Consider the following 15941-nt stretch of genomic DNA (forward strand, 5'->3'; position numbering starts at 1 on the left):
AACAACAAAAAAAGTTTTTTTCTTGGATTTTTTTATTAAGGTAAGTAAAGTAACCAGTCGTTCTCATTTGTATTTATGTATTCAGCAAAAGAAGCAAAAAAAAATATTCGATTGACATAAAAATTTATTACCGCACACATTTCAATTTGTCAAGTATTCCGAAGAAACTGAACATAATAATAATAATTTTATATATTTATCAGAAAATCTATAAAAATATGGAGAGAAAAAATATAAATAAATTGAATTTCGCATCACGATACAAATAATGTTCGATTCAAAATAAGCTCTAAAAGTTAATATTAAGAGATGAAAATGGCAAAAGTGCTTTTTTTAAATTTATTTTTAAACATGAAAAAATTGATTTTTTTTAATTTTTAAATATTATCTCTTGTTAAAAATTTTATTTTATTTAGAAAAATAATGAAATTTTTTTTTAGATTTTTATTTAGAAAAATTTATTAGTTATTTATATTTTATTATAGTTTTAAAAATTTTTTTTATCGTTAATTTTAATAAAATATTAATTAATTTTTAATTAAATTAATTCACTATTTTAAATTTTAGCAAATTTTTTAAAATTAATTCGTTATTTTTTTTATTTTATTTAAATTTTAATTTTATAAATTTATTTTTATTAAATTTTGAATATTCTTTAATCGTAAATTTGAAAAAAAATAATAATTTTAATGGATTATAAAAATAAATAAAATTTTTAAAATAAAAAAAAAATTGCTATAAATATTATTTTATAAGTTTGATATTTTTATTATTTTTTTTTAAATAAATTTCATTTTTTTTAAATTTTATTTTTTTTTCAAATTTTGACTTTTTAATATTTTATAATGAAAAGGATAAAAAAATCATAAAAAATTGAAAAATCTGTCAAATCAGACACAAAACCTCCCGTTTTCCCCATAAATATTTCCTCAACAACCACGAAAAGAATCCTTCTGTTTTTTTCTTATTTAAAAAATAAAAAGAAGGAACATCTGTCGTTTTCAGGGAGCGGAGCAGTTCATATCAATCGCTCGTTTCATATAAATATTTTTTATTTTATTTTATTTGAATATCACGTTTCCACTTTAATGCATTTATATATTTTTTTTTTATTTTATCGAGGAATTCCCCGAAAAAAAGGGTCAAAAGAACATTTTTCGCCGATTATTTTACCAAAAAAAGATCGCATCCTAAAAAAAATTCAATTACATTTTATATTCCATTTTTTTTTTTTGTTGTTGCGTAATAAAAATCTTGATTGAGCTGGCAAAGATGAGACTCAGACCGACGGAATATCAAATGAATGGAAATGATAAAAAATATGCGCCCAATCGTAAAAAAATCCGATTTTTATTTGAAAAAATTTGTTTGAGTGAAAAAAGTTTCGAGAGTCATTCGAGGAGGACAAAACTACAACAAACAACAATTTTCATCAAAATATCAAATTATTAAAAAAGTTTTTTTTTTATTATTATTTATTTATAAACAAACATACCTTTTGTCTTCGGTGCGATGCCAGGCGTTCGTTAATATTGCAAAATTTATCATTATTATGACTGCTTGTGTGTGATATTTCGAAAAATCTAGCGCACCTAAACAAATAAAGCACAAAAAGTGAAATAAACATTGTTTTGCGAAAATTGGAATGACGTTCAATCCGATTTTCAGGGAAAATTGTTTGGAGGAAGACACATAGAGCATGATATGTCTTTCAAGTGTCCGTACGTATGTGAAGCTACTGAATTTAATTTCAAATATGAACAATAAAGAGTTTTTGTGTGTATAACCCCCTCCCATCCCCCCCCCCCATTTTATACGCACACATGAAACAATAAAAGTGACAAAGAGACGGTTGCAATTAAAAATTTGATTGTTTCGCCTCGGGCTTGGCATGGGAATGGGGAAAAATGTGTGCTATGTGTCTGCGAATTTAATGCTTTTTTCATAGAGAGAAACAAATATTTCGTATGTAGAGTTATGTCTATTATCCATGCATTTTTTATGATATTTTGTACGATTTTTGTCACAATGTAGTTTTAGATTGAGTCGAATAGTCACAAAAATGAATGAAAATGGAAAAATGTTTGATAAACTGAGAATTTTTTTGTGAATGGAATTTTATTGTGAAAATTTTGACATGAGCGCATTTTTGAGAAAATTAAATTTTTTATCCAATTTTTTAATTTAAAAAAAAATAATTTAAATTAAAATTTAAAAAAAAATAAAATAAATAAAATGAATAAATATTAAAATAAATAATAATTATTTTATATTAAAAAAATATTTTAATATTAATATTAAAAAATAAATTATTTATTATTTAAATCCAAATGTTTAAAATTTATATATTTAAAAATTTATTATTTATAAATATAATGTTAAGTTTCCTAAAAATGAATTAAATTAATTATTAAATAAAAAAAACTTAATTTATTATTTTTATATTATTTTAATTATTTATTTAATTTAATTAATTATTTTTTTTTATAATTTTTTAAAATATATTTATCCTCTTTACTGACAAAAAATTGCCTAAAATTAATTTCTGAAGTTTAATTAAAAAAAAAATTCCTGCACAAAATTTTTTTTTCATTAATTAAATTTTACTCCTATGAGCTTGAAAATGAAGAAAAATTACAAAATTCAATTTTTACAATTTTTTTTTTCAATTTTTTTTATTCAATTTCTTAATTTTCATTTAATTGAAAGACAGACACAAAAATCCTTAAAAAATTTTTTTTTCTTAAATGCCAAACGTTTTTTCTAAAACAAACATCAAAACATTGAACAAAAATTGTCCATTCATGCAATGAGACACCTTCGGGCATCGTTTCGTCTGAAAATTCTCTACTCGAAATGTCACAACGTTCCACAAAATTGAGATCAATGGAAAATAAAATTAACATTTAATTGCATATGACTCGCCATACAAGTTTTTTCCTCTGTCTTTTTGGAATTTCATCAAATCGATGAAAATTTCCCAGTTCAACGGTTTTAATATTTTTTTTTTGCGATGCGGAAGTTTTTTTTCATTATTCAACGTTGGATGTGAATTGCAAGAGAATGATGATGAAGAAAAAGTTTCATTAAACATCATATTATGCAAAAATTTGTCACATCTATGAATTTTAATATCGCTGACATTTACTGTTCTCGTGTGGAAAACATTAAGGATCAATACAAGAAAAAAAACGCGATGAATATAATTTCTGATTTGATTAAATATTCTGCAAGTATTTCGTATTATTGGCATATAAATTTCGATGAAAATCATTTCTTTGCGATGTCAATGTTTGATTATAATTTTCTGACAAATTGGCAGAATTTTCGAAAATTTCCCATTGTGGCAAGTAATTTGATCGGCGTTTCCCTGAAAAAAAAAAGCAAAAAAAAAAGAGTCAAAGATCGATTGCATCATTATTATACCGTTGATTATTATGCGTAATTGAACATGAAGGCAAAACATAAAACGCCACTTTTGCATGGCAGATATACCGAGAATGCCTCACATGATATCACATGACATGCAATGATGAAGCGACACAAACAAGGGACATGTCGGAGACAGAACAACATGTTTTGTCAATATATTCAAAATGTCTTGTTCTATAAATGTTTGTGCCGTTTCACGGAATATGGAGACAAATCAACATGATTTTTTGATTTTTTTTTTCAAATGTTTGCTTTGTGTTTCAAATTTTTATTTAAAAATTAGAGAATTATTTTTAATTTTATGATTTTAATTTATTTTAAATAATTTTAAATATTTTTTAATGTAATTCAACTAAAATGTAAATTTTTTAAAAAATATTTAAGTAATGAAAGTAAAAAAAAATAATAAAAAAAATATTTTAAAAAATATGATAAATTATAAAATAAAATTTTAATAATAAAAATAAAAATATTTTAAATTATTTAAAAAAAAATAAATTTTAATAAACAAAAAACATAAATTTTAATAGAAATAAAAAAAAATGTAATTGAATTAATTTTTTGAAAAATGAACAATTAAAAAAAAATTAAAATTTTCGTAAAATATTCAAATATTTGTTAATTTTAATTTAAGGAAAATTAAAAAAAAAATTTAAGTAAAATTAATAAATAAAAAAAAAATTCTTAAGAAATATTTAATTTTTTTGATTAAGATTTTTTTTATTTTTTTTTTAAATTAAAAAAATATTTATTTTTGATATTTTTACATAATATTAAGTAAAAGTATGTTTCATCGAAAAAAATTTCTAACAGTCATTAAACTCCCTTTTAATACAGCTTTGTCAATAACGAGACATGCCGAGACAGACAAGTGAGATGACACGCAATTTGAGCTCCCGAAAATACTCACGTGAATTATTATATTTTTATTTATTTGCCCGAATTTAGTGAAGCGATAAATGGAGCAACGAGAAACGCCGGAGAAACGGAATAAAACAAATATTTGCGCAACAAGCGAATATAATTTGAAACGGATGCTCTGACATATTGGCCGACGACGACGAATGGAGTGAATGGAGTGCACACGGAAAGACGAATGGCATGCATGTTCGTTCGTCATCTCCAGTGGGATGTTAATAATGCGACGGCATGACATAATGAAGGCTCTTGCACATCACGGCGATGCCGAATTAATATAATTTGTGGATAAATGGACAAGATGATTTTTCGCTTTTATTCTTTGTTTCCGCTTCTTCGCGTGTATGTGAAAAGGGCTTATCGCCGAAAGAGGAATCAAAGTCTGTCAAAGTACGAGAGAGGGTAGATTGGAAAAGTCTCGATGATGTGATGATGACAATCAAAAAAGTTTTATTATGAAACATTAAGTGGCAATAAAAGTTGATAGTTGAATGGAAAATCGTCTTGCAGTAAATAAATGTCACGAATATCGATAGTTGTCAATGTTACGGAGAAATTAGAAAAAAAAACTAAAGGAATTTATAAAAAAAATATTAATAAATATTTAAAAAAATAAATAAAATAAAAAAAAAACATAAAAAAATAAAATAAAATTTATAAAAAAAATTAAATAATTAAAATAATTTTTAAAATCATAAAATATTTAAAGATGTTAAAATTTTAATGTTGAAAAAATTCAACAATATAAATTTAATATTAATTAATTTAAAATTTTTATAGTTATTTTAACAGAAATTTTAATAGAAAATTTTAAATAGTTTTTGAAAATTTAAAGTCACAAATTTGTGATTTCTAATAAACTTTTAAATTTTTAAGAAGGTATAAACTTTTTTTTTGCTTTTTATCTAATAAATTTTTATTAATAAAATTTAGGCAAAAATTTAATTTTTTTTTATTAATAAAAATTTTTTTTTGACAATAATTAATATTTAAATTTTATTAAAGATTAAAAAATTTATAGTTTTTCTGAAAAATTATTGGTTTATTTTAAATGAATTAAATTATTTTTTTTAAAGATCGTTTTAATTAAAAAAAATAGATTTATTTTTAAATTTAACAAAAAAAAATATATTTTATTAAAAATTTTTTTTTCCAAAAATTTAGCTTATCTTAGCCAAAAATTTCAAAATTTCGCAATTTTCTTTTTTAATTCAAATTTTATAAGATTTTTTTTTTATCAAATTTAATTTTTTAAAAGAAAATTTTTGATAAAAAAAATTCAAACTGTTCCTAAAACCTCAATCTCAAACCAATTTTTTTTTCTACATTTCTCATTAACTCCTTTAAATTACCTTGAATCCCTTGTGCAAAATTAGATTCTTTCCTACTTTGATTGAGACCATTATCGTTTCCATTTCTACTGCAGATGAAAAAAGTCAAGAACTAAATTTGTTTACATTAAGGGATGTCATCATCTAGTCCAACATCATTGACGACGAAAGTTTTCCTTTCTTTTCTGCTTTCCTAAAAAAAAACAACTTTGTTGAAACAAAATATTTATTAATAAGTTTTTCGAAGTTAGATCGAAATTGTTGCAGAAAAAGAATTTCTTTATTTTTTTTTTGTTTTTCTGAAAGGTATTTGGATAGACGACAAAAGACTTTTTTTTTAAATAAGTCCCTCGTTAAGTTTTATTTTTGTGCATATAAGAGGAGAGTCGCAAGTAAATAAGAAAATCTTCCGAAAAACTCTGTTTGATATTTGCTGATGCACTCCAATCTCGAAAATATTTAAATGTGCGAATAAGCGCTTCCTAAACAAATATGTATTCAAACTTTAACTTCTTCCATCTTTCTCTCTCTCTCTCTCGTGTGTCGTCGTCTGAAACGCTTTGAAGTGTGCTTATCTACTTTCATCTGCATGTTGCAAGCCAAAAACTTTGGAGACAGAGACACGGAATAGGGTGCGAAGTGCACCCAAAAATAAACAATTGAAATGGATTTCTCAATTTCAACACTCTCGACGAAAAATAATCTCGTTCAAGAGGTCAAACGATGGTCCATACCTGAATTTTTTTTGTCACAACGACTCGAGTCTTCCCTAAACTAATATAATCTAAAAAGTTTTCTGTTATTATGTTTATCTTTTCTTCTTTTCTGCTGATGACACACACACACACGCTTTCTATTAGCGTCATCTTTTACATACAAGTACTTTTCCCGAGTAGCAGCAGAGACGAAGATAGTTTGTTCAACATTTCCTTTTATCTCGTTTTCCCTCTTTCGGTCGTAAAACGCATTTCATGCAAGTTCACAGCAGCAAGAATTCGCTTCTTTTGTATCAAACGAAAATTTTCGAGTGTGTTGTGATATTTGAATCCCTTTAATGTGGTGTCGAAAATCGAATATTTTTCGTTTTAAAATTTGAGCTGTTTGGAGTACACTTTAAAGCCAGCAAAAGTTCAAAGACTCCATAAATAAAATAAACACGTTTGTTGTTGTATACAAATAAATCTAGTTGGCTGGTTTACTTTTTTGGAACAAATACAACCAAGAGACTCGTGTGCTTGCTGAGAAATTTATGCGATGTGTATAATGACGCCTGCTTATAACCAATAAAACAATATAAGCCATCGTCGTTGTTCGTTGCTCGTGTTGACTTGTCGGCATTGTTTTCTTGAATAAAGTTTATAAGGAAGAATAATTTTGCGCAGTGGTTTGAAAGTTGGGTGAGTTTTTTAAGTTTACGGTTTTTTTTTTATTTAAGAAAAAATTTTTTTTTGCTTCAAGCATATTTTTCAAGGTCTTAAATTTACTTCTTTGGGTCTTAAGTTTTTAATGAAACTTAAAAATTTTTTATAGGTCTCAAAATGGTCTCTTGATATTGAGACTTCGTACGTCGGTCTTAATTTTTTAATGAAATTCGTCCTCAAAAAATTTTAACTTTTTTCGTTAATCTTGTAATTTTTCTTATATGGCTTAAAAAGCTTTCTCTCAATATCTCAAGTTTTAATCTTGGGATCCTAAATTTCACTGAAGCTTCAAAAAGTTTTTTTTTTTATTTTTTTCAATTATTATTTTGAGGTTATAAATTTATAAAAACTTAAGGTTTTTCATTTTAGTTTTTTTCACTTTTTTTGTTTATAATTTATTTTTCATAATTTTCCTTGAAAATTATTTATTGCAATGAAAAATATATAATTTGTTGCCTTAATAATAATTTATGGCAATATATTGCAATATTGTACAATATTATTGTTCCAATGACTTCCTCTATTGGCGAAATTCGAAACTATCAAGAAGTCAGCTGATCTTTCCCGCCATATTTGATGCGAAGTTTGTATGTCAGAGCACATGGAAGGTAAGAAATTGCTTAAACTTATGCTTTAAAAGTGATATTTAATTATATTTTTGTTTTTCAAAAGATTTAGGATCAGCATTTATTTGAGAAAATAATCAAGATATGATGACAGAAGCACGTTTAATGTCAAATACGAGCCAAATGAAGAATTAGAAGGAAGGAAGTGAAGCTGACAATCCATTATCAATCAGATTCGGAACATGACTTGCAGAATTTCCGAGGTAAGTACCCAAAAACTAAAGAAACTTACTAATTTGAAGCTCTTTACGACTTTTTGTGGGTTGTCGAGAGCTTCGTTTCTTCCCAAGGTTGACAAGGAATGCAGAAGTAGCTGGAAGCAGCGACGTCAGGATATCGGTAAGTTCTTAAATCTTTAGTTTATAAGTCAGAAATATCCCGCACTTTAGTTTAGTTTTAAGTTTCTTTTCAGCTAGAATTAAGATTTTTGAGCAAATGTCGCTCAACAGGGAAAGTTTTTTTTTGACATAACCTCAAATTTAATTTTAGGGAAAGCTTAATTTTTTCTGTAACGGGATTTGTGATCCTCAATAGTTTGTAAGGGATTCTGCTATAGAGCACATTTTTTTTTGTTAGAAAGTTTGTTAGGGAATGAAAAGTGCGGTTTTAAGCTTAGTTTTAGTAAGGTTCTTTCAAAAATGAAGAAAGATCAATTTTCTCATAAAAATGTTAATATTTGGGGAAAAATCCCCTAATATTGACGCAATTTTTTAAAATTTCGCATAAAACTTCTAATTTTTTATCAAAAATTCTTAAATTTTTTTGTCTTAAAGTCTCAAAAGGTCCAAAATTTTCAATTTCTACTTCAAAATTTTGAAAATTTGTTTTAAGAAGTCTAAAACTCAACCGATTTTTTAACCACAGAGCACTTGCACTCTTTTCCCATGCCCGCCGCGAACAAAATTTGCAAGGCACTTGTCTACAAATTTAATATCTTTTCCAATTTTGTGTCGAACAACGCTGTTGGAGCGGCAAACAGCGTCATTTCCTCGCATGTACTAAAATATATTATTGGCATCAGTCATCATGTATCATATCTGCATAAAATAATAATGAAAGATTGCTGTGTCACTCGCGTTGCCCGTCCCGCTGTTGCCGGATCGGATTTTAATATCCCACGAGAACGAGAGCACGAAGATCACATTGTGTCAAGGATTTTTCAATAATATTTTAATATTACCTCTCATCCGGCGACGACGACGGGCGTTGTTGTCGCTTTTTCATTGAATATTGATTTCACGAAAAAAAAAAAGAAAATTTTTATAGATGAATAATTATGCATGATTTTTTTATGATTTTATTATTATGAGACGTCGTATGTAGTTTTTGTCATGAAGAAATTTTTTTTTCGACATAAATTATGCACTGAATTGCCTCAAATCGAATGTGACAGCGAACGAATTTCTGTATTTGCCATCTGGGTACTGAGAATTTCTCGCTTTGTCGATCTATCTGACTGACGTTGTAGTTAATTTTCTTCGTCACATGTGCAAGAAAAGACGTTAACTCGATTTTTTGTTGCTACTTTTTCAAAAAAAAGTTCATTCATCTCGAAATAGAGAAAGAAATTCAAGCACATCATCGTTCTAATCAACAAAAGCAATGCATACGAAATACAACGTCTCGCATGCTTCGCAACAAAAAATAATATCCACAGGCTGTTTCGTGCCAGACGCTCCGAAAATAAAAGACGGATCAGACTTTCTGTTATTATAATCACATCCTTGCTGCTGCTGCTGCTTGTACATTTGTTCAGTTAACGCATTGTTGAAATAATGCAACTGCAAAATACGAAATGATGAATAACACCCAACTGAATTTCGTTATAAGGATTTTTTTAAGGAGAAACGAATGGAATAAAACATTCATGATTTTATTATTATTTTTATGGCTTATATCTCGTATTTCTCCAGTGAATCAAACAAGCAACTGCGATGGCGAACTCTCGGAAATGCAATTCAATATTATGGAGAGTTATTATAAAGTGCGGAAATTGTATGAGGATTCACTCGATTTTTTTTTTCAAGGAAAAATTATTTTTGGAATGTTTGAAGTGATGTTTCTGAAAATAAAAAAAAAATGTATTAATAAATTTACATCCTATATTAAATTTTATTTCTTTTTTCAATTTTATAAAAATTAAGAAAAAATTTTTTTTTTTTTTTTTATTTGACATAGTTTTGTTTTGGCTCTAATTTATCAAATCAAAACTGCCAAAAAGTTGAAACTGAAAAATTTTTTTTCTTTGACACAGTTTTGTTTTAAAAACTAAATCAAGAGCAAAAAAACTGTGTCAAAAACTGTGTCAAAGCAATTTTTGTCAAAAACTCCAAATGGATAAAAATTGTGTCAAAATTTATCACTGTGTAAATAACTCAAAACTGCCAAAAAGTTGAAACTGAAAAAATTTTTTTTCTTTGACACAGTTTTGTTTTAAAAACTAAATCAAGAGCAAAAAAACTGTGTCAAAAACTGTGTCAAAGCAATTTTTGTCAAATCTGACTCCAAATGGATAAAAATTTATCAAAGGGCTCTAATTTATCATTTTTAAGCATTTTATAACTCAAAACTGCCAAAAAGTTGAAACTGAAAAAATTTTTTTTCTTTGACACAGTTTTGTTTTAAAAACTAAATCAAGAGCAAAAAAACTGTGTCAAAGCAATTTTTGTCAAATCTTACTCCAAATGGATAAAAATTTATCAAAGGGCTCTAATTTATCATTTTTAAGCATTTTATAACTCAAAACTGCCAAAAAGTTGAAACTGAAAAAATTTTTTTTCTTTGACACAGTTTTGTTTTAAAAACTAAATCAAGAGCAAAAAAACTGTGTCAAAGCAATTTTTGTCAAATCTTATTCCAAATGGATAAAAATTTATCAAAGGGCTCTAATTTATCATTTTTAAGCATTTTATAACTCAAAACTGCCAAAAAGTTGAAACTGAAAAAATTTTTTTTCTTTGACACAGTTTTGTTTTAAAAACTAAATCAAGAGCAAAAAAAAAAAACTGTGTAAAAAACTGTGTCAAAGCAATTTTTGTCAAATCTTGCTCCAAATGGATAAAAATTTATCAAAGGGCTCTAATTTATCATTTTTAAGCATTTTATAACTCAAAACTGCCAAAAAGTTGAAACTGAAAAAATTTTTTTTCTTTGACACAGTTTTGTTTTAAAAACTAAATCAAGAGCAAAAAAACTGTGTCAAAAACTGTGTCAAAGCAATTTTTGTCAAATCTAATTCCAAATGGATAAAAATTTATCAAAGGGCTCTAATTTATCATTTTTAAGCATTTTATAACTCAAAACTGCCAAAAAGTTGAAACTGAAAAAATTTTTTTTCTTTGACACAGTTTTGTTTTAAAAACTAAATCAAGAGCAAAAAAAACTGTGTCAAAAACTGTGTCAAAGCAATTTTTGTCAAATCTTACTCCAAATGGATAAAAATTTATCAAAGGGCTCTAATTTATCATTTTTAAGCATTTTATAACTCAAAACTGCCAAAAAGTTGAAACTGAAAAAATTTTTTTTCTTTGACACAGTTTGAAACTGAAAAAATTTTTTTTCTTTGACATAGTTTTGTTTTAAAAACTAAATCAAGAGCAAAAAAACTGTGTCAAAAACCGTGTCAAAGCAATTTTTGTCAAATCTTATTCCAAATGGATAAAAATTTATCAAAGGGCTCTAATTTATCATTTTTAAGCATTTTATAACTCAAAACTGCCAAAAAGTTGAAACTGAAAAAATTTTTTTTCTTTGACACAGTTTTGTTTTAAAAACTAAATCAAGAGCAAAAAAACTGTGTCAAAAACTGTGTCAAAGCAATTTTTGTCAAATCTTATTCCAAATGGATAAAAATTTATCAAAGGGCTCTAATTTATCATTTTTAAGCATTTTATAACTCAAAACTGCCAAAAAGTTGAAACTGAAAAAATTTTTTTTCTTTGACACAGTTTTGTTTTAAAAACTAAATCAAGAGCAAAAAAACTGTGTCAAAAACTGTGTCAAAAACTGTGTCAAAGCAATTTTTGTCAAATCTTATTCCAAATGGATAAAAATTTATCAAAGGGCTCTAATTTATCATTTTTAAGCATTTTATAACTCAAAACTGCCAAAAAGTTGAAACTGAAAAAATTTTTTTTTCTTTGACACAGTTTTGTTTTAAAAACTAAATCAAGAGCAAAAAAACTGTGTCAAAAACTGTGTCAAAGCAATTTTTGTCAAATCTTATTCCAAATGGATAAAAATTTATCAAAGGGCTCTAATTTATCATTTTTAAGCATTTTATAACTCAAAACTGCCAAAAAATAGAAACTGAAAAAAAAATTTTCCTTTGACATAGTTTTGTTTTGAAAACTAAATCAAGAAAAAACTAAATCAAAAACTGTGTCAAAGCAAAGAAAAAAAAATAAAAAAATTTAATTTTTTTCACTATTCGTTTTTGAACAAATGGACATTAAAATAATTTTTACTTTTATTATTTTAAGTTTTTAAGTCAAAACTTTAATTAAATTTCACTAAATAAAAATTTAAGAAAAAGTAAAAAAATTGGTCACGCGACTCAAAAATTTTTTCATCAAATTTTCGATAGATAATGCATTTTCAAAGCAAGTTAAGTTCATATTTAATATAATTTTAATTTTTACTGGACATTATTATCGTTTTTCAATCAAAAAATACCAAAAAATGTCAAAAATTTTCCTTTTTTTCTAATTATTTTTATTTTTCCCCCTGAAATTAAAATTTTGATTTGACTTAAATTCATTATTTTATAAAAAAAAAATAATTTTTTTACTCTTAAGCTTTGTTTTGACTTCTGACACAAACATTTTTTCAAATTAACTGAATGTTTTTTTTTTGTTTTAACGAAAAGCGAGTACAATACCTTCTCAAATTTCTGTGCTTGATTTCGAGCATACTTCATCTCAGTATTTTTCCATGTATTCGATGATTTTCCATGAACCTACGTTCAAAAACGAAATGACTGGTGTCATTTACAAAAATAACTGCGATCACAATAGCTGTCAACTTGCCCATTTATCGCACTATTCACCTCTGTCTCGCATCGCAGCATCGAGAATGGCAAAAATATGAAAAGTACAATATCCAATCGCACTCGACAGCCCATTCAATGGCAAGACAACAATGGCATGTCGAAGCATTGCCAATATCCAAGTCGCTGTCTCGACTTGACTCCGATCCGCACATTTATGAATGAAATGCCGTGTCACAATTTTTCGGAAGCATTTTTCACAGACATTTCCCTTGAACGTTCGCATTTTCGCAGACACATGAATCTCTTGTCTATTTAAAATATATTATTGGCTTACAAATGCATGACTGCATAACTATACATCGGGACTTTGGTCCATTCATTCCGTACTCGTTATTTCATTATCACTGCCAGGAAGTGCACCAAGTTGCCGCGCGTGTATTGCTGAATACCGACATAAATATTGCATATTTTTGCATTTTTTCGTGTTTGTGTTCGTTGCTCGTTCGGGCGTCACGTACCGTGTAGAAAGCCCCCCTCGTAAATTTCGTCGCTGTGGGACTTCGTGTGCGCATGTCTACTTCCGCCTCGCACACGAAAATCATCAAAACAATCATTAACCGTCATTAGTTCCCTGTTATTGTTGTTGTGTCTGTGTCGACGACGGCATGTAGGAAGCCAAAAGGCACGTATACGGCATTTAAATTTCCCCCCGAAAAAAAATTGTGCTCTAAATAAAAAGGATGTATCTGCTGAATTATATTTCAGTCAATAAGTGACGGAGCGTGCAAACGGACGTGTTACGAATTTTATCTCGATTTTTACCTTTTTCTCTGTGTTTTGACACAAAAAGTCACTAAAAATACGGGAAAAAAATTTCCGACAACTTGTGCGAATAATTTTTGAAAAATACTGAAAATTCAGGTTTCCGCAAAATCTGAAGTGAAGAAAAAAAAATAAAACTTAAAATTAATTAAATTCAAAATATTAAAAAAAAAAATAAAACATCAGTTCATAAAAAATAAAAAAAAATTAATAAAAAAAAATAAAATTAAAATTTTAATTAAAATAAAATTAAAAATTATAAAAAAAAAATTAAAAAATAAATTAGGAGCAAGAAAAAAGTGAGTTAATTTTTAAATATTATTTTCATACAATAAATTAACTTTAAAAGATTTTTGTGGCAAGTGGTATTTTTCCAGTTGGTTAACGTTTAAATTACGAAAAAAATATAAAAATAAAAAAATTATAAAAATTTACCAAAAAAAAGGGGTGATTTTCGGTTTTACTACTTTTGCTAAAAAAAAATAGGTCATGAACGTGAAATCATGTATAAAAGTTGACCTTGATTTTTTCATGTAGTTAATAATAATAATAAATCGGAATTTTTCTTGTACCTGCTAAGAGCAATTACGCACGCAATGAAAAATAAAATAAAAGAAAAACGCAGGACGACAAAAAAAAATCGTCGACCAGAAGTGATGTCAAGCTGTTTCAAACAAATTTGTACAAAATAAATCCGCTGTTCACCACATTTATCTCTTTTCCTCGTACTCGTTTTTTTTTATTCGGCGAAAATTCACCTGTCATGTCAGTTAGTTCAACGCGAGCGGGAGAAGTTCAGTATTAAAAGTTTTTTCGTCGTTTTTTCCGTCTGCTTGCTAAATCCTTTGCTCGCTATAAAATGCAAAATAATTTTTTTCTGCGTTTTTTGTCGTCGTTTTCCCTTCTCCTCGTTGGAGGACATAAAAAATTTATTTCAAAAATATTTATATGGATGAAACGGGAAATAAATGCGATGAACAGAAAAAGAAACATTTTCATCATAAATACATCTGTACCTTTTTTTTATTTTATTTTTGTACTTCTGACTCGAGTAATTCGAGCGAAATACGAAAAATTTCGTGCAAAACGAATAAAAATTTTTTTATATATGATATTTAAATATTATGACGACGACGAAGAAGGAGACATTTAAAAATGTATGCTCTGTCGCTTCTTTTTTGAAGCACGCGAAGCAAAGACGAGACGAGGAAATTTCTTCTTTATTATTTTTTTTTTAACTTTTTTATACAAATGTGCTCATGATGATTATGTTTATACAAAAATATGATTTTCTTCAAATTTTGTGTGTTTTGTTGAGCAAACGTAAGAAAGCGGAAGCATCGTTTTCGTAATTTGTAGGTTAAAAGTTTATCTCGCGGGAGTTTTCCTGTAATGACTTTTAAATTATTTTTTTTTTGCGCGATGATGATGAGTTTGTTAAAGTTAACCTAGAAATGCGATGTCTCCTTAATTTATGGCCATTAAAAGTAGTTTGAAAACTTTTCTACTCCAAAAATAGAACATTTAGTCACAACAAACTTTTTTTTTCCTCGAGTAAATGGAAAGTACTGTGTGCGGAAGCATGTTGTGACCAACTTTTCTCGTCGTCTTCCGTTTTGCTGTCACAATTTAAAAGTTCTTTTTTACTGAAAAATTAAAAAAAAAAGAAAAAAAATTATTTAAAGGAAACAGGGCGAATTGGCATCAAAAAAATCTTAAAGATAATTTTTTTTATTTTTTTAAATATTTTTCGCTGTGAGAAGTAACACACAATAAACCAAAAAATTTTTTGTCTTTAACTGACCTGAATATTTTTTCGCATTTTTTTTTATTTTTACAAAACAAACAAAAATAAAAACTAAACTAACAAGCAAAACTACAACTTGTTGTACAAGACTATAAAAAAAATTCTGTGTCGTCGTTGTAAAAATGGGTGTTGTGAATAATTCTGCTACTCGCCATCCTGCTCGTACAATCAAATAATAATAAAAATAATAAAAGAGACAGGCAAAAAATAACACAGAGAGACAGGAAAATTGTATGCAGGACACAACGCAGCGCATAAAAACGTGTTTTTAAATATATTTATACTTTAGCGGCACACAAACACACCGAAAGAAAAAAAAAATACGTTTTGAAAAAAGCGACACATAAATTCAAAGGCTCTAGAGAATTTTTTTTTTGTGTGTGTCTCAATATATTTTTGTGTCGTGCTTTGACTCCTTTTTTAATAAAAAAAAATAGGAGAAGAAAAAAAAACATTTTGTGCCCTTCTGCTTTTGTACGTTCGTCGTGTCATGTGTCGTATAATATCCATGTCTTGACAGACTTTTTATTATTTCCATGTTTTTCTGCTTTTTTTTTTTTGCATATTTTGATTACTTATTGTGCTATATTTCGT

The 15941-nt window shown here is 26.8% G+C and overlaps 1 protein-coding gene across 3 annotated transcripts in view; it reads left to right on the forward strand.

Moving 5' to 3' along the window:
* Positions 1 to 13500: 13500 nt before the first annotated feature.
* The window catches only part of LOC134837800 (protein O-mannosyl-transferase TMTC1-like), a 65219-nt gene continuing 62778 nt past the window's right edge, over positions 13501 to 15941 (forward strand). For all 3 annotated transcript variants that reach the window (XM_063853188.1, XM_063853190.1, XM_063853189.1), the window contains exon 1: positions 13501 to 13839. The gene's annotated coding sequence lies outside the window, so the exon portion shown is untranslated. The remainder of the gene's footprint in view (positions 13840 to 15941) is intronic.

This window comes from Culicoides brevitarsis, chromosome 1 (assembly GCF_036172545.1).
Source record: "Culicoides brevitarsis isolate CSIRO-B50_1 chromosome 1, AGI_CSIRO_Cbre_v1, whole genome shotgun sequence".
Lineage (NCBI taxonomy): Eukaryota > Metazoa > Arthropoda > Insecta > Diptera > Ceratopogonidae > Culicoides > Culicoides brevitarsis.